General features: G+C 45.1%; 1 protein-coding gene across 1 annotated transcript in view; it reads left to right on the top strand.

Annotated features, from left to right (window-relative positions):
* The first annotated feature begins 11,803 nt into the window (after positions 1–11,803).
* Positions 11,804–26,776, top strand: part of LOC115482572 (alkaline phosphatase-like) — a 144,135-nt gene continuing 129,162 nt past the window's right edge. The window contains exon 1 of the mRNA XM_030222463.1: positions 11,804–11,945. The gene's annotated coding sequence lies outside the window, so the exon portion shown is untranslated. The remainder of the gene's footprint in view (positions 11,946–26,776) is intronic.

Genomic DNA, 26,776 nt, shown 5'->3' with positions numbered 1-26,776 from the left:
CCACTGCCCCCCCCCTTAAGAACATAAGAATAGCCATACACGGTCAGACCAATGGTCCATCCAGCCCAGTATCCTGCTTCCAACAGTGGCCAAGCCAGGTCACAAGTACCTGGCGGGAACCCAAATTCCAGGCTACCAATCCCAGGGCAAGCAGTGGTTTCCCCATGCTGATCTCAGTAGCAAACTATGGACTTTTCCTCCAGGAACTTCGCAAACTATGGACTTTTCCTCCAGGAACTTGTCCAAAGTTTTTAAACCCAGATATGCTAACCACATTACCACATGCTCTGGAAACAAGTTCCAGAGCTTAATTATTTTTTGAGTGGATTGTGATGAGACACAGGAGAATCCTGTGAGACTGGGACTGGCTAACCGGCAGATGAAATGTGATGTGGACAAGTGCAAAGTGATGCATATTGGGAAAAAAATCATTCAAACTGTAGGCACATGATGCTGGTTCCATCTTAGGAGGAAAAGGAGTCATTGTGGACAATCTGTTGACGTCCTCAGTTCAGTGTGTGGCAGCAGCCAAAACCCCCCAGAATGTTAGGAATTATTTGGTAAAGGATAATGAGTTTATCTTGTTGGGCAGACTGGATGGACCATACAGGTCTTTATCTGCCATCATTTACTATGTTACTCTTTGGGGTTCTACATGGAATGTTGCTACTAATTGGGATTCCAGAATCGTGTAACTCTTTAGGATTCCAGAATCTTCAGAACTTAGTACAAGAACAGTGCTGGGCAGACTTCTACGGTCTGTGTCCTGATCGTGGCTGGATAGGGATGGGCTGGAATGTAAATTTTAAGGGGCTTCGAAGTTATCTTCAGAACGTTTAGTACAGGAACACTGCTGGGCAGACTTCTACAGTCTGTGCCCTGAGAATGGCAAGGACAAATCAAACTCGGGTATAAAGTATCACATACCATGTAAAATGAGTTTATCTTGTTGGGCAGAGTGGATGGACTGTTCAGGTCTTTATCTGCCATCATTTACTATGTTACTATGTTCAATCAGAGAGCACTCTAATGTCTTAGAATTGATCCACGGTGTGACTCATAGTGAAATGGGATGTGAACAGGGACCCAGCCCTATCAACTTTTGTCCCACACCTTATCAACCAGGAAAAGTGGGAGGGACAGGACAGAGCAGATCTTGGTTTCTTTGACCCACCCAAGTTAAAAGATGTTGCGTCATAAGTATTGCCGCACTGAAGTAACAATAACCCTGCTAAATCTCGCCACATACCCTACACCAGTGTGTATAAAGTAACGATACCCTTACTTACATCTCTCCTTTTACCTTGTTCCATTGCTTTATGAAGTAACAGTACCCCTACTAAATCTTTCCACCTACCCTATTTCATAAATACATAAGTATTGCCATACTGGGACAGACCAAAGGTCCATCAAGCCCAGCATCCTGTTTCCAACAGTGGCCAATCCAGATACCTGGCAAGATCTCCCCAAAAGGTTCACCTCTGTGACGTGACTACTGTACATTTTGATTATTATGTGCAATTCCGTTGGACCCATCTCAAAAAAAGATACCGTGGAACTAGAACAGTTACAGAGAAGGGCAGGGAGAATGATAAGGGGGTTGGAATGGCTTCCCTATAATGAAAAGATGACAGTTTAGGACTGTTCAGCTGAGAGGAGGTATGACTGAAGTCTATGAAATCATGAGTGGGGCTGAACTATAAACTGCTGTTATCCGTTTACCTGTTCAACCCCATTCATGCTTTCATAGACATCTATCAGATCTCTGGCTATGAACAATAGGTAATGGATCTTTTCGTTGAAATGTGCCAGGTTCTTGTGTCCGGGACAGGCCACTGTTGGAGACAGGATGGTAAGCATGCTGGAACGGAGGAGTGGCCTAGTGGTTAGAGCACCAGCCTTGCAATCCAGAGGTGGCTGATTCAAATTCTACTGTTGCTTCTTGTGATTGTGGGCAAGTCACTTAACCCTCCATCGCCTCAGGTACAAACTGTGAGCCCTCCTGGGACAAGGAACTACCTAATGTACCTGAATGTAACTTAGCATGAGCAAAATCCAAATAAATATCCTATTTTCATCTCCAGTCCTACTAAATTCTGTCCACATTATATCCCATGTGCATAGATTTAGATGGACAATGCAAGTTTGGGGTTAGTCTCACGCCAGGGTGGCATTTTCACCTTTAATGCTGAATTTATTAAAGTGCTCCATTTTACAAGTGTGCACCAATTGTGTTAATGCACAGTGGCAGTAAATATGTCCCATTGCACATAACAGAAGCTACGGTTAATAACACACACTCAGACGGCAGAAGAGACGGTTAAACTACATACATAGAAAAAAAAAAGCACCAAGGGCCATCAAGTGTGAGACAATCGAGAGTCCTTTACTGATTTTATTTATTTATTTTGACATTTATACTCCACATTATTCCTAACATACTCGACTTCAGTGGGGTTTACAATAAATAAAATGACAGGCAAGGTTTACAATACCATAAACAAAATATCAAGTAAGAGCAGAGTAGCACAAATAAGATACAAATAGGACAAAGAGTAGCAAGATTCCGGAATCCCAAAGAGTAGCAAGATTCCATGCAGAATTCCAAAGAGTAACAAGCTTCCAGAATCCCAAAGATGGCTACTACTACGGCTACTTATCATTTGTACAGTGCTACTAGACATACACAGCACTGTACACTGAACATGTAAGGGTCAATCCCTGCTTGACAGAGCTTACAATCTAAACAGGACAAATAAGGGATAAGGACAAAGAGTAGCAAGATTCCGGAATCCCAAAAAGTAGCAAGATTCTGTGCAGAATCCCAAAGAGTAGCAAGACTTCAGAATCCCAAAGAGTAGCAACATTCTGTGCAGAATCCCAAAGAGTAACAAGATTCCAGAATCCCAAAGAGTAGCAAGCTTCCAGAATCCCAAAGATGGCTACCTATTTTGTACAGTGCTACTAGACATACACAGCACTGTACACTGAACATGTAAGACAGTCCCTGCTCGATAGAGCTTACAATCTAATTAGGACAAATAAGGGATAAGGGAGTTACTTAAGGTGGGAATGATAAAACAGATGTGGGTACTGAACAAGTGAATAGGAGTTAGGGGTTAAAAGCAGCTTCAAAGAGGTGGACTTTTAGCCTAGATTTGAAGACAGCCACAGGTCTGCTCTTATTAAGAGGTGAATTCCTGACATATCTCTCCATTAGCATTGCTCTGTCTCCTGAGGAGAAGAAAAATATTGAGATGAATTCCCCAAAGCTGATGGAATTCGCTACAGAATGATCTATAAATGCACAATGTAAGACTGAAGCTGTGACCTGTTCTCTTCTGGGGGAATTTTATAAAGATTTCAGCATTGCCTGATATGACCAGCAGAGGGCAGCCACCACTCAGTTTCAGATTGTCTTCCTGGGCTCCAGCGTTTATCTTCATATAGGTGGGAATTCTAGAAATGGAGCTGAAAAATTGGTGCCAGAAATAATCAGCTCTAAGCACGATTCTGCACCCTTTATAGAATGGCCAATTCCTGTGCTTCAATTTTGGCATCAGGCTTATGCCTGGTGAAATGATGGTGCCCAAAGCACACTGAGTCGTATGTATGTATTTATTTCATTTGTCAGCATGTATATCCTGTTTTAACCAAAACGAGTTAAATTTAAACGTGCATAATTAAAATTGTACACTCACAAATAACAGTGAATCACACTTTCTGTAAGAATGTGCCTAACTTTTCGGAATGCCCAGGACACGACCACGTCCCTCCCATGGCCACACTATGAGTTAGGACCCTTGCCTTATAGAATAGCGCTCGGCCAGATGCGCTTGCTGTAATGATTTGGAGGAACTGCAGCCACCCAGGTGCAGATTAGAGGTGTAGCCAGACTCAGTATTTTAGATTCAACCCCCCCCCCAAATATCTTCCCAGAGATATTTTTTAAAATACAGATTTTTTCACCTACTCCGCATCTCCCCTCCTCTTCTCCGTGGTGTCCCAGCATCTGTGTTTCTGTCTCTGAATCCCGTCTTTCCCTGGTGTACCATACAGGCATGCTCGACACCTACAGCGATACATTCTCGCTGCTTGCGCCAGCCCTGCAGGCTTCCATCTGCTGCATGCCCTTGTCCTGCCCTCACTGACGTCATTGACTGTTTCCTGTCTGACAGGACGTGGCAGAGGGAAGTCTGTGAGGCTGGGGCAAGCAGCGAGAATGAATTGCAGGTGCCAAAGATGCCTGTATGGTCCGGGCTCCGGGCCCGGGCCTCCAAGGGGGGCACGGTGCCGTGGTCCCCTCCACCCGCCCCCCTCCGTCCACCACCGGGCTGGGCCACCCTGAATTCAAATCATAGCGCCTCACCTCGACCTCGCTCCGTGTCAAAGAAGCGCAGCAGTGGCAGTCTGCAGATCGCCTCCCTTTGGGCCTTCCCTCCCTGTGTCCCGCCCTCGTCTGATGTAACTTGCGTGAAGGCAGGGCAGGGAGGGAAGGCCTGAAGGGAGGCGATCTGCAGACTGCCGCTGCTGCGCTTCTTTCACATGGAGAGAGGTTGAGGTGAGGCGCTATGATTTGAATTCAGGGGGACCCGGTGGTGGACGAAGGGGGGCGGGTGGAGGGGGGCAGCGATGACAACGACCTCGGGGGGGGGGGGGCGGTGCCTTGCCCCTGGCCCAGCCCAGTTTCTCGGTGGCCCTGTGTATGGTAGACCGGGGAAGGATAGGGTTCAGAGACAGAAGCTCAGATGCCGGGATGCAGCGGAGGAAAGAGGGGAGAGAGCAGTGTGGTGCTGCCGCTGGATGGGCCTGTGACCACCCAGGCCCACCTGTAGCTACACCACTGGTACAGATGAGTCTCCTCCAGAAGGAAGCAAGGTAGGCAGTCTATCCTATCCCTAAGGGGCTTCGGCTAGCTCAGAGCAGTGACTGAAACCAACAGCCGCCAGAGCAAAAAGCCAGGGACTCACGGCCCTAAAAAACACGCCACGGGAATGACGTCACAGGACTGCGCCAAAGCTTGGACTAAGAAAAACGGGCATCGGGTGCATGCTCACGCCTAAGGAGTCCTGCTGGTTCCGGTGGTCATGTGTGCCATGTCGGCACCGCTTTCCCTACAGCTGGATACCAACAAGGTCTTCAGGTCAGGGCTCCCAACCAGCGGTAAGTACGTCGCTGTAAGTACGACACACACAAATTTTAATGGGTGCCAATTAACATCAACGATTGGTTGTTAGCACCCAGTTATTGAAGTTAATTGACTCATTAGCCAATTAATTTGTGCACGCATCTCGGGGGCGTACGCAAATTATGGGATGCGAATCTAGGTGCCATATATAGAATCTAGGGGAAGTGGCCACCCAGACAGTCAAATTGAGTATCAGATACAAGAAGATCATTGGTTTTCACTCCTTTCCCCCATTTAACTAAGTATAGAAGCTTAGCGGAGATTGGGTGGCAGAGCCGGTGGTGGGGGCGGGGCTGGTGGTTGGGAGGCGGGGCTAGTGCTGGGCAGATTCTACGGTCTGTGCCCTGAAAATGGCAGATACTAATCAAGGTCAGGTAGCACATATGAGTTTATCTTGTTGGGCAGACTGGATGGACCGTGCAGGTGTTTCTCTGCCATCATCTACTATGTTACTATGTATAGAGAGTGGTGAAGCAAGTTTGTGCTGAGATTTATATTAAGGATGTTTATAGGTAACAGCAGGAGGGGAGGGGGTTATTCCCTTCTGAACTGGCCCCTGCTCAGATCCTCATTCTTCAATCCTCTCCTCGTCTCTGCTGCTGTATTGGAACTAGTATAATCATTGTTTCTATCAAATTTGGACTATTGCAACCCCTTATTACTGGGAGCCCCAAAAAACCCAACTCCGTTAACTGCAATCGGTTCAAAACACAGCAGTTGGTCTAATCTTTTCATTAAAAAACCATGATCACATTTCTCATCTTTATATAGAATTTCATTAGCTGCCGTTGGAGGCAAGGATTCGATTCACATTAGCCTGTTTGTTATTCAAAATTCTCACAGGAGAAAGTCCGAGCTACTTGCTCACACATGTGGTACTAATAACAGGTTGGGAAGATCTAATAATTATTCCCCTTAATGCAAAAAGGAATAAAACGAATCATTGTCTATGTGGAAAGACTTCAGCCCATTTGCACAAGGATATGCAATTCTGAAAACAGGTAACAACGACTGTCTTTAAAACGTTCCTGCGTTAATTCTCTCTGATTTGAGGGTAAATTTATATCTGCTGTAAATCCTGAGGGATTGTCTTGCTCTCTAATGTTGAATATTTGTAAACCACTTGGAGTTATTTTGGTTCACGCGTTCTAGAAAACTGACCCTTTAGTACTAACTCTTCTGCTAAAGGAACATTAGCATGGGGGGACCTGCTGTCTCCTTGCTCTTGGGATGCCTGTCACCATGCAAAGGGTGGGTGGGGCCTGTCATTGCTGGGGGGCTGCAATAATAATTCTTAATTAAAGAAGGACATGCCCTAAACGATACCACAATCTCTATAATATGGTAACATTTCATATATGCAGGGCTTTTTTTGAGGGGGGTACTTGGGGGTACTGAGTACCGGCACCTTTTCCATTGTCTGCTAAAATTCACCCACGGTCCCCAAGTTTTAATGAAAGAGCTCAGGCTCTACACACCAATTCTGCCTGGTCATAGATTCTGTGACTGGTTGCAGGGGGCCTGGCTATTTTGGGGTGGGTCCCTCAGTGATCATCCCATCCCTGAAGGGTGGCCTGGCATTTAAGTACCGGCAACTTTTTTCGCTAGAAAAAACACACTGCTCTTTAGGATTCTAGAACCTTGCTATTCTTTGGGGTTCTACATGGAATGTTGCTACTCTGAGATTCTACATGGAATCTTGTCACTCTTTAGGATTCCAGAATCTTGCTATTCTTCAGGGTTCTACATGGAATGTTGCTACTCTTTGAAATTCTGCATGGAATCTTGTCACTCTTTAGGATTCCAGAATCTTGCTATTCTTTGGGGTTCTACATGGAATGTTGCTACTCTTTGAAATTCTGCATGGAATCTTGTCACTCTTTAGGATTCCAGAATCTTGCTATTTTTTGGGATTCTACATGGAATGTTGCTACTCTTTGAAATTCTGCATGGAATCTTGTCACTCTTTAGGATTCCAGAATCTTGCTATTCTTTGGGGTTCTACATGGAATGTTGCTACTCTTTGAAATTCTGCATGGAATCTTGTCACTCTTTAGGATTCCAGAATCTTGCTATTTTTTGGGATTCTACATGGAATGTTGCTACTCTTTGAAATTCTGCACGGAATCTTGTCACCCTTTAGAAGGGCTTTTTTTGAGGGGGTACTGGCACCTTTTCCATTGTCTTCTAAAATTGACCCATGGACCCTAAGTTTTCATGAAAGAGCTCAGGCTCTACACACCAATTCTGCCTGGTCATAGATTCTGTGACTGGTTGCAGGGGGCCTGGCTATTGTGGGGTGGGTCCCTCAGTGATCACCCCACCCCTGAGGGGTGGCCTGACATTTGAGTACCGGCACCTTTTTTGCTAGAAAAAAATGCACTGCATATATGTGTGGATATGGAGCAAGAGGAATTCACAAAATAGCGAGAATTTTTTTAGGAAAAATTCTCAGAGTTACAACTCATCCAAGTAGGGATACCTGCATTGTGGAAACATTTCTCTATCATTGAATATTTCCATATGTATTTTTTTTTTATTTTATTTTAAGCGCCTCCTGTGCTCCAATGTTACTTCATAATACTCCGAACATATAACTCTATACTAGAAACAAGAGTAAGTTGCAATTCGCACACCAAACATTGGGCTCCTTTTTCCAAACTGCGGCAAAAGGGGGCCTGCGCTGGCATTGAGGCCCCCTTTTCTCACAGCGGGTAAAAGGGAAGTCTTTCTTTCCTGCAGAAAATGGCCGTGCGGCAAGTAAAGCACATGCCTCGTGGCCATTTTGGGAGGGAGCCCTTACCGCCCCCCCATTGAGGGGGCGGTAAGGGTTTCCTGTGCTAACCCAGCAATAACTGGGCAGCAAGTGGCACTGCACGATTACTGCCAGGTAGATGACGGCGTGCTAGGGGTGGGAAAGTACTGTCGGGCTGCTGTGGTAGCCCAGTGGTACTTCCTGTTCAGTGAGTAGTAAGCCCGCATTGAGCTCACCGCAGCTTGGTAAAAGGGGGCTATAGTGTATAACCATAACCCCCATCATTTATCAAAAGCAACACTCCTATATACAATATACTACTCACTTGTCTTCACAATTTACTAAAAATATGACCTTAAATACAAGTTGAAAAATAACGAATCCGCAATAGCGTTTTCAATGAGAATCAACTAAATATCACTTGTCTTAGGGCCGTCGGGTGCAAACGCCACACCCCGGCAGCCATTGCAGTAAATTGTTTGTGACACAACATTTCAAAGATCCTCCAGCACCTCTTTCTCTGTACTGGAGCCTTGTGTAGGCCGTATCCCTCCTAAGGTCCGACACCGCAGGGTTTCGATGACCTGTGCTTCATGCTGCCACCTTCCAAAATTTGCTACTGGAGGCAGCTCCCGCTTCCTAAATCAGAGCCTCAGCAGAAGAGCAGATGTGGGCATCAAAACGGGGAAGCTGCCTCATGGAGGTGTAGCCTCACTGCCGAGGATCTTGGGAGTTATCCCGCTTACTTGGCAAGGAAGTCTTATTGCCGGAAGGGTGGGGGGAACGTTTCCCCATCCCCACTCCACGTGCCTTTGCTTTCTCCTCTACTCTTTTTTTGCTATTGTCCTGTTTCCAGACACTGGATCGCTGGTCGATTGATGACATAGGTTTATTACTTTTGGACTCCGCTGTCCTTTTACGGTTTGTCCATTAGTTTAATTCATTTGTTGCTGGTTCTCCTTTTTTGGGGTGCATCACTTACTCCCTGATGTATCAGGCCAGTCTGCAGAGGGCACTTTTTAGACCCCAATTTTATCCAAGAAACTGTTCAGTTTCCCAGTCAGAATTGATACAAACCTACCTCTATAGCACAAGTGTGATGTGCATGTTAAAAGCATGCAAACTACTTCCTTAGTGCAAGCGTGTATGTTAATGCCATGAAACTCACCTCCATAACACAATTGTGCATGTTAAAGGCATGCAACCTACCTCCATAGTGCAAGCATGTATGTTAATGCCATGAAACTCACCTCCATAGTGCAAGTGTGATGTTAAATGTCATGCAACCTACCTCCATAACACAAATGTGCATGTTAAAGGCATGCAACCTACCTCCATAGTGCAAGTGTGATGTCAGTGCCATGGAACTTACTTCCGTAGCACAATTGTGCATGTTAAAGGCATGCAACCTACTTCCATAGTGCAAGCGTGTATGTTAAAAGCCATGCAACCTATCTCCATAGTGTGAGTGTGATGTTAATGTCATGCAACCTACCTCCATAACACAAATGTGCATGTTAAAGGCATGCAACCTACCTCCATAGTGCAAGCGTGTATGTTAATGCCATAAAACTCACTTCTGTAGTGCAAGTGTGATGTTAATGTCATGCAACCTACCTCTATAACACAAATGTGCATGTTAAAGGCATGCAACCTACCTCCATAGTGCAAGTGTGATGCCAGTGCCATGGAACTTACTTCCGTAGCACAATTGTGCATGTTAAAGGCATGCAACCTACCTCCATAGTGAAAGCGTGTATGTTAAAAGCCATGCAACCTATCTCCATAATGTGAGTGTGTTGTTAATGTCATGCAACCTACCTCCATAACACAAATGAGCATGTTAAAGGCATGCAACCTACCTCCATAGTGCAAGCATGTATGTTAAAAGCCATGCAACCTATCTCCATAGTGTGAGTGTGATGTTAATGTCATGCAACCTACCTGCATAACACAAATGTGCATGTTAAAGGCATGCAACCTACCTCCATAGTGCAAGCATGTATGTTAATGCCATGAAACTCACCTCCATAGTGCGAGTGTGATGTTAATGCCCTGCACTTTTCTACTTTGTTATGCCTATGAAGAATTGTGCGTTTGGTATTCTATTAGTGATATTTTGATATTTATATTTAATTTTGTATGTTGTATTTGTGATTAATTATATATTCATTGTTTTATGTAAGTTTACAGACCCCCGATGAAAGCATAAGTGCCGAAACTTGGCCAGATGGGGTCATTTTCCAATAAACCTCATTTGTGGCTGAACCTGAGCTTTTCTCTGCTAGCTTTGTTTTCTTTGCTTGTGGTGCTTGTGCAGAGCATCCTGTTTCTGTTGCTTACATTAAAAACATCAATCAAAACCAACCTGATTAAGATGCTTGGTAAACAACCAAGATTTTAGGAGTTTTCTGAATCCTTAAGTAGTTCACTTTGCATCTGACCTTGGAAAGTAGAGAGTTCCATAAATTTGTATTAACTATATTAAAATATGTTCTTATGGGGAGAATCAAGGCAGGTAGAATAAATTAATGGAAGATCAGACTTATTTATGTGCATTAAATGATTAGACATTTAAACTGGGTTGAACATTCAATAAAGAAATCAAGTGCAGGGGTCTCAATGAAATTACATGGAAATACTTTTAAAACAAATAGGAGGAAATATTTTTTCACTCAAGGAATAATTAAGCTCTGGAAGTTGTTGCTGGAGGATATGCTAACAGTGGGTTTAAAAAAAGGTTTGGACAAGTTCCTGGAGGAAAAGTCCATAGTCTGTTATTGAAACAGACATGGGGAAGCCACTGCTTGCCCTGGGATTAGTAGCATGGAATGTTGCCACTTTTTGGGATTCCGGAGCCTTGCTATTCTTTGGGATTCTGAATGGAATCTTGTTACCCTTTGAGATTCCGGAATGTTGCTACTATTTGGGTTTCTGCCAGGTACTTGTGATCTGAATTGGCCACTGTTGGAAGCAGGATACTGGGCTAGACTGACCATCGGTCTGACCCAGTATAGCTTCTTACTTTCTTATGTTCCTGTGCTCCGTCTGCTTTGTGATAAGGCAGAATGTGTGTGTGTGTGTGTTTCATTTATTTTGGTGTAAAGTTGTGTTGTGCTCATGTTTGTCCTCTTTTAAAGGTAATAAATAGAAATAAAACAGAGAAAAGAAAATAAGATGATACCTTTTTTATTGGACTAACTTAATGCATTTTTTTATTAGTTTTGGAAGGTACCCCTCCTTCTTTTGATTTCTGAGAAGGGAAAGGGAAATGGGACTTGATATACCTCTTTCTGAGGTTTTTGCAACTACATTCAAAGCGGTTTACATATATTCAGGCACTTATTTTGTACCAGGGGCAACGGAGGGTTAAGTGACTTGCCCAGAGTCACAAGGAGCTGCAGTGGGAATGGAACTCAGTTCCCCAGGATCAAAATCCACTGCACTAACCACTAGGCTACTCCTCTGCTCCTTGAAAGTCACTGTTGGAAGCAGGATACTGGGCTAGACGGAGCACTGGTCTGACCCAGTACAGCTATTCTTCCCAAGTAAGTGCCTTCTTTAGAATTTCAGGGGAGCAAAATTCAGCTCAACAGCTGCATCACAGTGAAGAAATGCATTTAGGATTTTGGCATTGCTTGTGGTTAATTTTTCACAGTCAGAGCCCGAATCAGGGGGGAGAGAATTCGGGATCAATTAAACTCTGCCTCCAGAGCTCTAACAAGCAAGCCCTGCAGGGGGCACTGTAGTGCCAAGTTTCTGCCTTCTGCTATTTCCAATCGGTTTTATTTTCTCAAGGCCCTGGGGGAGGGGGATGGAAGGGAAGGCTCGGTGCTATCTCCCAGAAGCCTCCTCATTTAAAAAGCCCCGGAGGAGTACAAGCCTTCCCAGTCCCACACTGATGCTGGCCAGTTCCCTTGTGGCAGCTGTGGGGAAAGTTTGGGGGGGACTTGATTCTCCTGTCCATGGTCTGGATTCCAGCTGTTTGCACATCAGCTCCAGGTAAGCTGGAGGAGGGTATCTGAGTGTTCTCTAGAGAGTGAGGGGCACAGCAGGTGTCCAGGACTAAGGTGGGGCTGGGGAGGGGGAAATGAGTGCCCTAATCCTTTTGCAGGTTGGTTCCTAGGTGGCTGCCGCTGGCTCTGAATTGAGGAGTGGGTTTTCTGTTTCTGAATGACGGTCGTGCCAGGAGACTCTTTGCAGCTCTGCCCTGACCCCTGGACACTTTTCACTGCCTGCAACATGCCTTTTCTGTGGGAGAGTTGGCAAACTTTCTACTTCCCTCACTCTCTTTCTTTGTAAGAAACTCCTGGTCTTCAGGAGAAAAAGTTTATTCTCTGTGTTTCCCTTTCTGGAGATTTAATCCCTTTTCTAATCCAGTGCCCTTATCAGAGCATCACGGCTCCGTCCTGTGGAAAGAATATAACGGAATCCACGGGACTGGAGGTTTAGTTAAAGCCTGGGTTCAAATCCCACCACCGTCTCGCTGACACTTCGTCCGATGCAATTTTAGGAGCAGAACAGCTGTGTGAGACCATTTGGGAAGGCGAATGACAGAATTTAAATTCTGTTCTCCCCCAATTTGCAAACTGTGCCACCAGCTGAGAACCTATTCATATAAAAATAAGCTCGCTCAGAAACTTCAAAATTAACATTTGTGTTGAATTTTTTTTTAATTGAAACACAAAAGGCAAAACAAGACGCTTATGTTTCACTGACCTGTGAAGGTTGTGTACTTTTTCTTATACGGGTAAGTTCCCGAAGGTCTTCTGGGTGGCTCTGGGACACTTGACTTGTTCAGCCGAGTAGTGAGGGAGGGGAAAGGGGGGGATGTGTGATATTTAGGTCCCAATTAAAAAGGCCTTTGCATCCTTACCCCTCCACCTGTTCCAAAGCCCCCCTCCCCAGGCATTACTCTCCCAAGTTTTGCCCCACCCCTCTCTGTCCCATTTCTCAGTGCTATAAACCCCTGCTTCCCCATCCACCCTCTCACCCCCATTTCCTCCTTGGTTCCATCAACCCTGGCAGCCACCCTTCCCAGTTCCCACTTCCCTGCCTACTGCTTGGTCCCATTACTCTCTTTTCTAATCACCCCCAACTCCAGTTCCAGCCCTCCATAACCCTGTTTAGTTCCTTCTCCTACCCTACCCCCAACAGCTCCTGCTTACAAATCTGCTGCTCCCTGAAAGCCCTATAGCCCCTCCCAGCATGGTCTCCCTCCTCCTGCCCCACATTCTTCTGTTGTTTCCAGAGTCTGGGGGCTTCTCCTCCTGCTTGGAATCCTGGATCCTCCTTCTCTTCCTATTACTCGTTAACTGAATGGCAGGGCAAGGGCTTGCTGCTTTTGCCCCCCCCCCCTCCCTCAGCTTCATGCTTGGCCATCTTAAATTTGATGCTCCCAGAAGGAAAATGGGGGAAACAAATCATTTGGCTGTGTTCACAGATAAACTGGATCTGGTGCTCTTGCTGCACCTTAGCTCCACCCCCTCCCCAAACTGAGACTGGGCCCTGTTGTTCATGGCTGGAAGCCTTCCAACATCGAGTGATAGTGTGCTCTGTCTCCCCCTGCTGGTCCATGTTTGTTAATTCTGCTTTTTCTCCATGTGGCTGCAGGAGGCACCAGTAGGTCCAGCAGTGATATAGGAGTGATTAGTAGTGAAGTGCTGTATACACAGGACACTGGTAGCATCCAAGGACTGGAGTGGGGACAAATAAGTTTTGGTAGTGACCAGTCAGGGATAAATATTCAGATTCAGAGACGTGCTGTAACCCTTCTTTCTGGAGCTCTAACTCCTGGTGGGACAGTGTTACTACTACTACTACTACTATTTAGCATTTCTATAGCGCTACAAGGCGTACGCAGCGCTGCACAAACATAGAAGAAAGACAGTGTTCTGTAGTAATGGGCTCAATTTTCTCCCGCCTGAACATTTGCTGGTGTAAAAGGGAAAGTTTGGCACATATTTTGTGCTCTTCACCAGGACCCAAGTAACAGTACCTGGAGTGAACAGGAGGTGGCGCTGCCCACACTGTCTATTACCAGCATTTTCTTGCACTATCTGCTCTTCCTCCATCTGATTCCTTGGAAAAGGTTCTTGGAAGAGAGCTCAGAGCTGCATAAAGACCCCCATCCTACCTCTTTTAAAGACACACAACCACGGAGGCTACAGTACATCTTGGCACTTGTTTGTGGAAAATTAGACCCTATCTACCAACTGCACTATTTCCTCCAGATATGCCTTCTGACCTTTCCACCCCACCCTCTTGCAATTCAAATCTGGGTTTTTTATACATTCAGTTCCACAAGTAAACACAATCTGAACCCACTCTGTATGTGTAGATTTATACCCATGCACTCCAACCCAACATGCATGGACCCCCCCCCCCCCCCCCCACACTATTAATATAAAGAAAATGATACCAAATGTGGACTAAATCTAAGAGTTTTATTGTTACATAGAGAAAATATATATTTTTAAACATTATCCTTCTTTCTGGGGTCCGGAGGAGGTGCAGGAAGGTGAGAGCTGGCTTTCCCTTTCCTCTAGAGGTTGAGAGTCATTCGTCAGTCACTAGGGCATCCTTGCCCCTTCCGGTTAAAAACATAAGAGTTGCCAAGCTGGCTTACACCGAGGCTCCATCTAGCCCAGTATTCTGCTTCTGACAGTGGCCAGTCCAGGTCACAAGTACCTCTGGCAGAATCCCAAAGAGTTGCAAGATTCATGCTCCTGACCCAAGGGACAGGCAGTGGCTTTCCCCAGGTCTACCGTTGTCTATTTCACATTATCTAGGAGATCTCCACCGACACCCCGAGGCCGGGGGGGGGGGGGGGGGGTGTCTGGCTCCATGTAAAATGGATCCAGGATAAAGAAGACACTCTTTAGTGGATAAAGTCTGAACAATTGTATATCAAATCACTCTTTCTCCAGCAGCAAACAATGTGGTAAGCAGACAACAGATAGAAGGACATGATAGCGATACCGGGGCTGGCAAGGTGACCTTCAGGGTTGGTCCTCCTCAATCCAATATGTGACCCAGGGATTAGCTGGAGGAAACTTGACCACCACATCTTTCACCAGCAAAGATTATAGTAACACTCTGAAAAAACCCAATGTCATGCTAGTAAAATCCTTAAATATTTGGAGGAATGAAATTGACATGAATGCAACTGATAACCCTTATCACACCGGCCAAAGAGTTTATCTCGGAGAAAGCTGTCTGTTCCTCCCTCAGCTCAGGGATAAAGACAGGTGAGCACAGCATCCAGAAATGAATAGACTGAGTTGGGAGCTGGGGGGGGGGAGGGGAATAATGCCAGTGCTGCCTTCTGCTAGCCTCAGGAAGGAGCCAGTAGGCATGTGATGGACAGTGGACACCATTTTTATTTTATTTTTCAGTAGTAGCTCAAGGTGAGTTACATTCATATCGTTATTTCCAAGTTCCCTGGAGGGCTCACAGTCTGTTTCAACCTGTGGCAATGGAGCAGCAGTGAGATTTGGACTGAGCTTTCCTGGTTCTCAGCCCCTCCAGATAGGCAAGTTCTGAGGGTGGATTAAGCAAGGGCAGTGTGTGAGGGACCCTTGCAAGCTCCACTTTCCCTATTCTGTTGGGGGGGAACACTGTGTGTGTGTATGAAGGAAACTTGCACTACCGCTGTTCATTCTGTACCTATTCTATGGTGATGGGGGTGGGGGGCAGTGTGTGTGTGACTTGTGTGCCTATATATTTGTGGGAGGGAACTTCAGCCCTTCAAAATATAGTGAAAAGTTTAAAAATGTAAAGCTATGTGTACTATGACCCCTCCTGGCATGGAGCCCACCTGTTTTTTTTTTTTCTGTAGATAAAATTATGTGATGCGTTATTTTTTTTTTAGTTGTTTTATTTCTTAGGGAGGCAGATGGACACATAAAAAACATTAGCTCCCCATCATTGTACGAGTCCCACCAGAGAAATGCTATTCAGACAGACATGGGAAGCAACTGCTGGCCCTGGGATTTGTAGTGTGGAATGTTGCTACTTTTTGAGATTCTGCTTGGAATCTTGTCACTCTTTAGGATTCCAGAATCTTGCTATTCTTCGGGGTTCTACATGGAATGTTGCTACTCTTTAGGATTCCATTATCTTGCTATTTTTCAGGGTTCTACATGGAATGTTGCTACTCTTTGAGATTCTGCATGGAATCTTGCCACTCTTTAGGATTCCAGAGTCTTGTTATTCTTTGAGATTCTTCATGGAATCTTGCTACTCTTTGAGATTCTGCATGGAAACTTGTCACACTCTAGGATTCCAGAATCTTGCTATTCTTCGGGGTTCTACATGGAATCTTGCTACTCTTTGAGATTCTGCATGGAAACTTGTCACACTCTAGGATTCCAGAATCTTGCTATTTTTCGGGGTTCTACATGGAATGTTGCTACTCTTTGAGATTCTGCATGGAAACTTGTCACACTCTAGGATTCCAGAATCTTGCTATTCTTCGGGGTTCTACATGGAATCTTGCTACTCTTTGAGATTCTGCATGGAAACTTGTCACACTCTAGGATTCCAGAATCTTGCTATTCTTCGGGGTTCTACATGGAATGTTGCTACTCTTTAGGATTCCATTATCTTGCTATTTTTCAGGGTTCTACATGGAATGTTGCTACTCTTTGAGATTCTGCATGGAATCTTGGCACTCTTTAGGATTCCAGAGTCTTGTTATTCTTTGGGGTTCTACATGGAATGTTGCTACTATTTGAGTTTCTGCATAGAATCTTGTCATTCTTTGAGATTCTTCATGGAATCTTGCTATTCGTTATGATTCTGGAATCTAGTTACTCTTTGGGGTTCTGGAATGTTGCCACGATTTGGGTTTCTGCCAGGTACTTGTGACCTGGCTTGGCCACTGTTTAGAAAACAGGATACTGGGCTAGATGGACCATTGGTCTGACCCGGTATGGCTACTCTTATGTCTTTATACAACAAGCCTCCACTCTCTTATTTTAACTGTTCACGTCCGAGGAATACAAGATAACTTCCATTTGCCTCCCTCCCCCGACACTCACACTACTCACCCTCACCCTCTCCCCTCACTGCCCTTCCAATATCACACACATCTCAATCTTTCAGCTCCTAGCCTGTGAACCTCTCTCCTTGGCGAGCTCTTCCTCAGCATCTTCCAGGATAACAATTCTACCAGACTGATTGAAACAGCAGCTACCCAGATTGTGGTCGAGTTTCCAGGTGCAGCTCTACTCATGGACAGGGTGGGCACCATTCAGACAGTGGGTTTACCCAGTGTATCCAAATGAGTTACTTTGGGGGCTGACTTATGTCTAGACCCTGAATGTGCATGATTAGAGCAGATTTTGCATTTGGATTTGTTGTTGCTGTTTTGGGTTAAAAATTGAAATTCAGTATGAGTCTTTTGTGGGCCGATGAACAGGAAAGAAGGCAGCCTTTTGGAATCTTTTTCTGTGAAGGCCTGATATCTGAGGTCCCTTTTCTCCTCTCTTAATTTAGTCTGGTTGCTCTGTGCTGGTGAATTGGAGCCAGACGTTTAAGTGAGTTGTGTGTCATAAAACATTCCATTTTGTGCAAAGTTTATTTTTGAGGTTTACTTTAGAGCATAAGAATATAATCATTGCCATACTGGGATAGACTAAGGGTCCATCAATCCCAGTAGCCTCTTGCCAACAGTGGCCAATCCAGGTCACAAATAACTGGCAAGATCCCCAAAGAGAAGAACAGATTTTATGTTGCTTATCCTAGAAATAAGGGAAATGGGACTTGATATACCGCCTTTGTGAGGTATTTTGCAACTACTTTCAAAGCAGTATACATATATACAGGTACTTATTTTGTACCAGGGGCAATGGAGGATTAAGTGACTTGCCCAGAGTCACAAGGAGCTGCAGTAGGAATCGAACTCAGTTCCCCAAGATCACAGTCCACTGCACTAACCACTAGGCTACTCCTCCATTGTTGATTTTTCCCAAGTCCATCTTAATAATAGTTTACAGACTTAAATTATCCAAATCTTTTTTAAACCCTGTTAAGTTAAATGCTTTTACCACATTCTCTGGCAACAAATTCTAGAGTTTAATTACACGTTGACTGAAGAAATATTTTTTCCAGTTTGTATTAAAGTTACTACTTAGTAGCTTCATTGTGTGCCCCCTATTCGTAGTATTTTTTGAAAGAGTAAACAAGTGATTCACATTTACCCCTTCCACTCCATTCATTATTTTATAGACCTCTATCACATCTCCCCTCAGCTGCCGTTTCTCCAAGCTGGAGAGCCCTAACCGCTTTAGCCTTTCCTCATAGGGAAGTCGTCCCGTCACCTTTATTATTTTCGTCACCCTTCTCTGAACCTTTTCTAATTCCACTATATCTTCCTATATAATAAAAAGCACCTCCAACATTCTGAAGCTGACTCTGTGGCAGTGTAGGGTTCGTAAGTCTGTAGTTCAGCGTTTCATTGGTTCTCACTGTTCCCGCCCTCACGTCAAGGAAACGGAATGCTGCATAGTTGCCAAGCAAACAAGCGCGACGTCACAGGAACAAAGAACCAATCGGACAGAACGGAACTTGGAGGAGGGAAGTGGAGCGGATTGAATCTCTAACAAACAATCATATACAGGGAGGTACGAACATCAACGGAGGCAAGTGCACAGAACGGAAGGGAAGACAAACATTTACTCACTTTGTCACTCACACACATCACACACACTCAGTCACTCTGTGTATCTCTCTCTTACACTGTCTGTAAAACACACGGTCACTCTCAGTCTCTCACATGGGCAACTGTATGTTGCATTCTCACGAGTAAGGAGCTCTTCCGATGTGATGTCTGTAAATGTTATAGAATGTTTGTATGTTTGGGAAGCTCGCCAGGTGCCCTTGGCCGCTGTCGTGGACAGGATGCTGGGCTCGATGGACCCTTGGTCTTTTCCCAGTGTGGCATTACTTATATACTTATGATTGAAGGGCCTGAACAAGGAAAACTTTTACCACATTGTAGCCCAGTTTACACAAAAACTATTGTATATAAAGAAATCTTACACATGTAAACAACAATTATATTCAGAGTACAACCATGGAAACATTAATGGCAGGAACTCATTACATTGCTAGCGCCCGTTTCATTGCGTGGGCCTTTTTTTTACTAGTTTTTACATAAGTACATAAGTGTTGCCATACTGGGACAGACTGAAGGTCCATCAAGCCCAGTATCCTGTTTCTAACAGTGGCCAATCCAGGTCACAAGTACCTGGCAAGATCCAAAATCAGTACAAAATATTTTATGCTGCTTATCCTAGAAATAAGAAGTGGATTTTACCAAGTCCATTTTAATAATGGCTTATGGACTTTTCTTTTTGGAAGCTAGTCAAACCTTTTTTTAAATCCCGCTAAGCTAACTGCTTTTACTACATTCTCTGGCAATGAATTCCAGAGTTTATTCACACGTTGAGTGAAGAAATATTTTCTCTGATTCGTTTTAAATTTACTACTTTGTAGTTTCATTGCGTGTCTCCCCCCCAGTCCAAGTATTTTTGGAAAGCGTAAATGAGCGATTCACATCTACCTGTTCAACTCCACTCATTATTTTATATACCTCTATCATATCTCCCCTCAGCCGCCTTTTCTGCAAGCTGAGGAGCTCTAACCGCTTTAGCCTTTCCTCATAGGGAAGTCGTCCCATCCCCTTTATCATTTTCATCGTCCTTCTCTGCACCTTTTCTAATTCCACTATATCTTTTTTGAGATGCAGTGACCAGAATTGCACACAGTATTTGAGGTGCGGTCGCACCATAGAGCGATGATAAGGCATTATAACATTCTCAGTTTTGTTTTCCATTCCTTCCCTAATAATTCCTAACATTCTATTTGCTTTCTTAGCCACTGCTGCACACTGAGCAGAGGGTTTCAACGTATCATCAACGATGACGCCTAGATCCCTTTCCTAGTCAGGGACTCCTAATGTGGAACCTTGCATGACGTAACTATAGTTTGGGTTCCTCTTTCCCATATGCATCACTTTGCACTTGCTCACATTAAATGTCATCTGCCATTTGGATGCCCAGTCTCGTAAGATCCTCTTGCAATTTTTCACAATCCTCTTGTGATTTAACGACTTTAAATAACTTTATGTGATCAGCAAATTTTCCCCCCTTGTTCACTAAGCTGTGCTAGTGGCCTGCCTTACTCGGGGATGTGTACCATAGAAATTCCCAGTGTGAAGGGAAGGAGTATACTGGTAGGGCTGAACAGACAGACAGACAGACAGATGAAGAAATGTTTACAGAAACTAGGAAAGCTGGCAAACTGGGAAACATTATAATAACGAGGGATTTCAGTTACCCCATGCCAGGGAATTATGGATACCTAATCATTCCTTTTTTTAAATATTATCTAAATATTATGGATTGAAGTCACTGTGGACGTCAGGCTTCTTCCCTGGAAGCACTGGGTTGTGAGCCCTTGGACCACTACCGTGGGGCGGCAGTGGCAGGCAAGGTCACCTTCAACACCTGAGGAGCAGCTGCAGCCATCAGTAAGCAACTACGGAGGCTGTCCAGGCACAAACAAGAGAGACAAGTCCGGCAGCCTGGAAGAACCGGACCGGGCTAAAGTCTGGAACGGGTAGGAACAGCAAGACAAACTACGGCAGCCACTGGCTCTGGCCACCAGCGGGTGAGAGGAGCACAAACCAAGGAGCAGGCAGAGCGCGCACAGAACATAGAGAGACTTAGAATACCTAGGTGCAGCACAGAGGAGCAAACAGAGCCAGGCTGGAGCTAACTCAGGCATAACCCCCAGGTGCAGTAGAGTGGAGTAATTAGAGCCATGCTGGAAGCAGCCAGCACACAGAAGGAAAACTACTCCAGAAAGGATAGGCAGAAGTCAGCTTAGAAGCTGACCCCCAGAAATAAGGTAAGTCTGGGGGTGGTCACGGCCACAGACGTGACAGTGGATCAACGAGGGCCAACACCATTGCCCAAACTCTCAAAAAAGATGGAGAAAAAAAGACCTTGGTCAGAAAAAGCATGGCCTTCAAAAGCCGAAATAGCCAGCTTTGTTCATCAGTCAAAAAACCTCCACTCAGATGTCTCCTTCATATCAAAATGTCCCCCCCAAAAAAGGCTACAATTATTTCATGTTATTATAATAAGTCTAGTCTCAAATTGTTCGAAGCACAGTGCATTATTCCTACATAAATATTTAAAGTGAAAATAACACTTATCTTATTGTCAGCGTGCAACACTGCTTCTTCAATTAATAGTTCCGATGGGAATCCTGTTTTGCGATCCAAAATTGCTCCTCGAGAAGGACTGGAATTGTATTACCTACATCAGGGCTCACAATCACCCAAATATTGACTGGATAAATGTTACATCAGGGAGTGCTAGGGAGGTACATTTCTTAGACATAACTGGTCCTGGAACCGACAAGAGAGGGGGGTGCTGTTTTAGATCTAGTCCTTGGCGGAGTGATTCAATTATTGTTGCCTGCGCCGGCCCTGCAGGCTTCCATTGGCCGGGCCCCGCCAGACAGGAAATGATGAAAGCGAGGTCGGGACCCGGCCGTTGGAAGCCTGCAGGGCTGGCAGAAGCAGCAATAATTGAGTAACTGCAGGTGTTGGGGACGCCTGTAAGCAGTGGTGTGCTGGAGCAGGCTCTCACAGGCTCGCAAGAGCCGGTTGTTAAGTTTTTAAGAATTTTGGGAGCCGGTTGTTAAAGTAGGGCCCTCCATGGCTACTTTAACAACTGGCTCCCAAAATGTGGGCTTGGGCCCCCTGCTGAATTCTCTTTTACTTTGCTGGTGGGGATGCTGAGCCCTGCCAGCCAAGTAAATAGACTGCTGCTGCTCCCCGCTCCTTGTTTCCAGCTCTGGGCAGCAGGCTGGGACTTCTCCAGCATGTGAGAGAAGTTCCAGCATGCTGCTCAGAGCAAGAGGTTGGGAGTGGTGGCAGTCCATTTATTGGCTGCCAGCAAAGGTATGCCTAGTGTGCCCACACGAAGGGAGGGAGGAGAGAGAGAGGCAAGTGTTGCTCCCCCCCCGCCCACCCGGTCACCCCTGGCCCTTCCAACTGCAGAGCTGCCTACGTCCAGAGAAAGAGCCTGTTGTTAAAAATTTACCAGCACACCCCTGCCTGTAAGGTACACTAGGGAGGGACGGGGTTCAGCAACGAGGGCGCAGATGCTGGGACGCCACGGAGGAGAAGAGACGTTGGTGTGGGGTAGCTGAAAACAGCTATATATTTTTAAATATCTCGGGGGGGGGAGGGGGCGGGGAGGCTGTGGAGTGCCGTGTCGTGCCAGGGCCCATCAAAGTTAGCTCTGAGCCCACTATTTGCTTCTCTTCAATTTATCAGATTAGTTTCAGTTTCTCTGACTCAGCAACATTGAATACCATTTCTGGCACCGGTATCTCTCTCACATCTTCCTCCGTGAAGTCTGAAGCGAAGAATTCAATTAATCTCTCTGCTGTGGCCTTGTCTTCCCTGAGTTCCTTTTTTACCCCTCAGTCATCGAGCAGTCCCAACTGATGCTGTTACCGGCTTCTTGCTTCTAATATACCTAAAAACCTTTTTATTATGTGTGTTTTTTTTGCCTCCAACGCAATCTTCCTTTCAAAGTCTGTCTTTGCCTTGCCATTCCTTATGCTGTTTCCTATTATTTTCAGTTGAATCCTCCTTTTTTCTGAAGGATTTTCTTCTAGCTCTAATAACTTCCTGCACCTCCTCGTTTGGCCTTCCTTCCACCTAAGTGCAGTTATGCATGTAGCTGCAAATTAGTGCCATTTAACTTCAGTCATCTCCAATTATTGGTTTACTGCCAATTGGCAGCTAATTTGTCAATGAACTTAGGCACGTAACTGTACGCTATCCTGTAACCTGCACACACAAGTTTGCACAGTAGACGTAACATTTTGCATGCAATATTATAGAATGAGGGTGATACTGTCCAAAATATGTACCTTCCCATATACAGTCACTGGAACATACGCACATCCTAAATCACTAGAATCCACTTGTGTGTGCACACATACCACACCTTACGCTCTCACGTAGCTACACGTACACATAATTTCACTCTCCCTTTCATGCCTCTCTTCTGGCCTTGCTTTACTTCCCCTTGACACATTGCAGCTGCCTCATATTAACTGACATAAGTGAATAGTAAACCCAGTCATCCCAGATAAAAGGTTGCTGATTAATGGAGTTCATTCTGAGGATAAAGTCTTTACCAATGGGGTGTCACAGGGATTGGTCCGTGATCCGTTTTTTTTTCAGCATTTTTCTCAGTGATATTGGAGAAGGGAGTTGTTGAGTAAGGGTTGCTTCTGTGGATGATAACCTTAGAAGGGATACGTAACATGAGAAGAGATGTAGTGGAACTTTGACCAAAAAAATTTTGACAGCTAGGATCTAGTGCTAAATAATGTAGGGAGCAATGGAGAGGCATCTGGGCAGATAGAGGGAGATGGAGAGGGATCTTAGGTAGAGGACGATATGCAGAAGAATGTAAGAGGCGTAAAGAAAGGAGCCAGAAGAATCTGGAAGGATACAGAAATGGAAGGAGGCAAGTGCTAAGGAGCCTGAAAGGAGCAGAAGGTGGGGGGGGAGGGAGGGAAGAAAATGAGGGAGAGGAGGAAAGAGCGGGGGACCACCATACTCTGTACTACCTGCTCCCATTCTTTTTAAAATCCTCAATTGACCCATCTGGGTCATGTGTGACATCTAGTTGAATTTCTATGTTCATCCAGATTAAAAAGCAGAACAATTCTGCGTTCTGTTCCTATCTAAGGAGTAGTTTTCAATTGTCTGTTTGGGGGCCAGATGTCAAAGAGAGAGTACATGCAAAACATTGAAACTTTTGCACTGGCTTTTGGTGGGTGCAGATTTCCTTTGGAATAAATCAGGCCTACAGTTTATTCACATCATTTTCCAGCCCTGCCCAGAAGAAACCCCTGACTGCAGCTGAAAGGGTGGAACACCGGGCTACCTCCAGTCATGTGAAGGAGAGACCAGACAATTTCTTGGAAAACAGAACTCCTGACCCTTACTTCAAAGAACTTGTGGGCTGCTGGCCATGAAGCCAACTGGTCCAGTGAAGCTGAGCAATTTTTAACTTTTCTCTGGCCTGCCTCGCGTTTCTGTTCCTTCCACCTATCATGCTAAGTCTTTCACTCTGCCTGTGTTCCTTTTCACAGATATTTTGGAAACTTCTTCTCGGTCTCCTCTCCCTGCTGGCTTCAGCTTGAAATAATGAAACTGACCCATTTTGGCCACGGTGGTGTTATTTTCCTGTAGGCCCCTCCAATGAGTGTTCAGCACATTACTATCAACACCTCATTGCTTGGCAGCTCACTCGGAGTCCTTGGAGCTGTGCAGGAGCTCATGTGGTCTGTGGAAGGGTTTAGCAACATACCCAGAGAGTGAAAGGCTTTCTGTAACACTGGAATGAGCAGTGCAGCTGAGGCAGAGAGCGACGGTCTCCGAGCTGTGCCACAGTATACGCCACGCACCGTGGTTTCTGTGGGAGGTTGTGCGGACAGAGCTGTGGAGTCCTGTGGTAGCAATTAAAATATACTGTGCCTTGTCCACTGTGCAAAATATCGCCATGTAAACCGTGGGAGATGATTGCACCCGGAAGGAAAATGGTTTATTTTACTAATTAGGAGTGGGAGTAATTGATTAGGTCAGTGATTAAAAGCACATGTGTGGTCAGCAGTTGGAGTTATCCATGTAAGTGGTTTTTTTTATACTAAGGGTTGCAAAACAGAAAAAGTTTACATGAACAATTCAAAGTCCAGGCAAAATTGGTCTAACATTAAGAGGGAACAGTATACAGAAAGACCTGGTCTGGAGCAACCAGGAATTCCAAGGAAGACAAAAAGACAACGTCAAACAAACCTGCCACGGCCATGTTTTGAGAATACCTGTTTCAGGGGTATTGCATCCAACCCTTGGACTAGAAAAAGTGTCAATCTTTGCTGTAACCGCACGGAATGAAACTCATAAGAGCGTCCAAGGTCTCGTGCAGCATTTCAGCGTCCAGGGAATGTGGCCTTGTCGGCTTTGGCTGATGTTTTAATAAGCCCTCCCTTGTTGCATCGTTTTATCTCTCTTGGGATTTCCTAGCTGCTCTGGACCAGGTTTTGCTGTCTACTGTTTCATCCTGCTTCCTCTCTTTTGGGACCTAAAATTAAGAGGGAGAAAGGGTTTTCCAGGGTAGGGCCAAAATTTATCTGGAGAGTAATGATACTCTGGCATTAGCTAGATAAATGTATCTGTTAAAGTGGACTGCACAGCCATCCCCAATTAATTAATGAATTAGCTAGCTAACTGACATTTATCACCTGCTCCTTCCGAAGGGATTCACAGCACCCCATTAAAACAATACTCATTTAACCTCCCTAATTTCTTATAACTCCTCAGTCTCCTGCCAGTGAGTCACCTCTTCAGTCATGCACAATCTTTCTTACTTATCAGCTTGCTGGCTCCCCAAAGAAACATGCTTTCATGTGTTTTTGATATCTTAAATATGTTATCTAAGACTGTGTGTTCAGTGGTCCGAGAGAGAAGTGCTCATCACGCTATCTGCTCACTGCATCTCAAAAAAGATATAAAGGAATTGGAGAAGGTGCAGAGAAGGGCGACGAAAATGGTAAAAGGGATGGAACGACTTCCCTATGAGGAAAGGCTGAGAAGGTTAGGGCTCTTCAGCTTGGAGAAAAGGTGGCTGAGGGGTGATAGGATGGAAGTCTACAAGATAATGAGCGGAGTAGAGCGGACAGATGTGAAGCGTTTGTTTACACTTTCAAACAATAATAGAACCAGGGGACACAAGATGAAGCTAGATTTAAAACAAATAGGAGAAAGTTTTTCTTTACTCAGCGTGTAGTTGGACTCTGGAACTCGTTGCCGGAGAATGTGGTGGCAGCGGCCGGCCTTACGGAGGGAAAAGTCCATTGAACATTATTTTTTTTTGGGAGGGGGGTGGGGGTTGCCGGGTTCTTGAAGCCTGGATTGGCCGCTGTCGGAGACAGGATGCTGGGCTTGATGGACCCTTGGTCTTTTCCCAGTATGGCGGTGCTTATGTTCTTATCTCTGTGCTGTGACACTGTGTCTATATATTGTCCCAAAAGTGTCATTGCTATTGTCTGCATGAAGGATGGGGGTAGAGATTGGTTAGGGGAGTTTCATTTTGAAATCTCTGTGTGAACTTTGCATTTGTTTCCGTGCAACTGTCAAATTCAAATAGAAACATGTTTGTGCTGTGCAAAGTGGCTGCATTTTTCCGTTTGAAAATGAGCCTGCAAACACTTCATATTCCATGAGATGACTGAAAATTGCTTTCTAGGTTGTGAAACCAGAGCCATACAGCTCTGCTTCTCATTTTGGGGTATTTTTGGCCGACTCCTCTTCCTTCACACCTGGACCTTCCAGCTCAGTTGAAATTTGTGCCAACCCCACTCGAGGGGAGAGGGGCGCAAATTCCAAGGGCTCCCTTGGCCACTGTTTGCAACTTGCAGGAGACTGCCTTGGATTAGGCCCTCCCCCTCCCCCTACTGTTTCCTAGACATCTCGGTATTAGTCCCAGTGGTGTAGCCAGACCTATCATTTTGGGTGGGCCCACAGTTAGGATGGGTGGGCCTTCCTCTCTACGATTCTCTTCCTCTCTTGATTCCCTAATGTGTCTGTACACATGAACCTTATTATACCACAACATTACTGTATTTGTTCATACCGGAATTGGCGAATGCCTTTACGGTACTATGTAAGCCACATTCAGCCTGCAAATAGGTGGAAAAATGTGGGATACAAATGTAACAAAATAAAT

The sequence above is a fragment of the Microcaecilia unicolor genome, chromosome 13 (assembly GCF_901765095.1).
Source record: "Microcaecilia unicolor chromosome 13, aMicUni1.1, whole genome shotgun sequence".
Lineage (NCBI taxonomy): Eukaryota > Metazoa > Chordata > Amphibia > Gymnophiona > Siphonopidae > Microcaecilia > Microcaecilia unicolor.
Note: the sequence above shows the minus strand (reverse complement) of the source record. Positions and strands in the feature narration are given on the sequence as shown.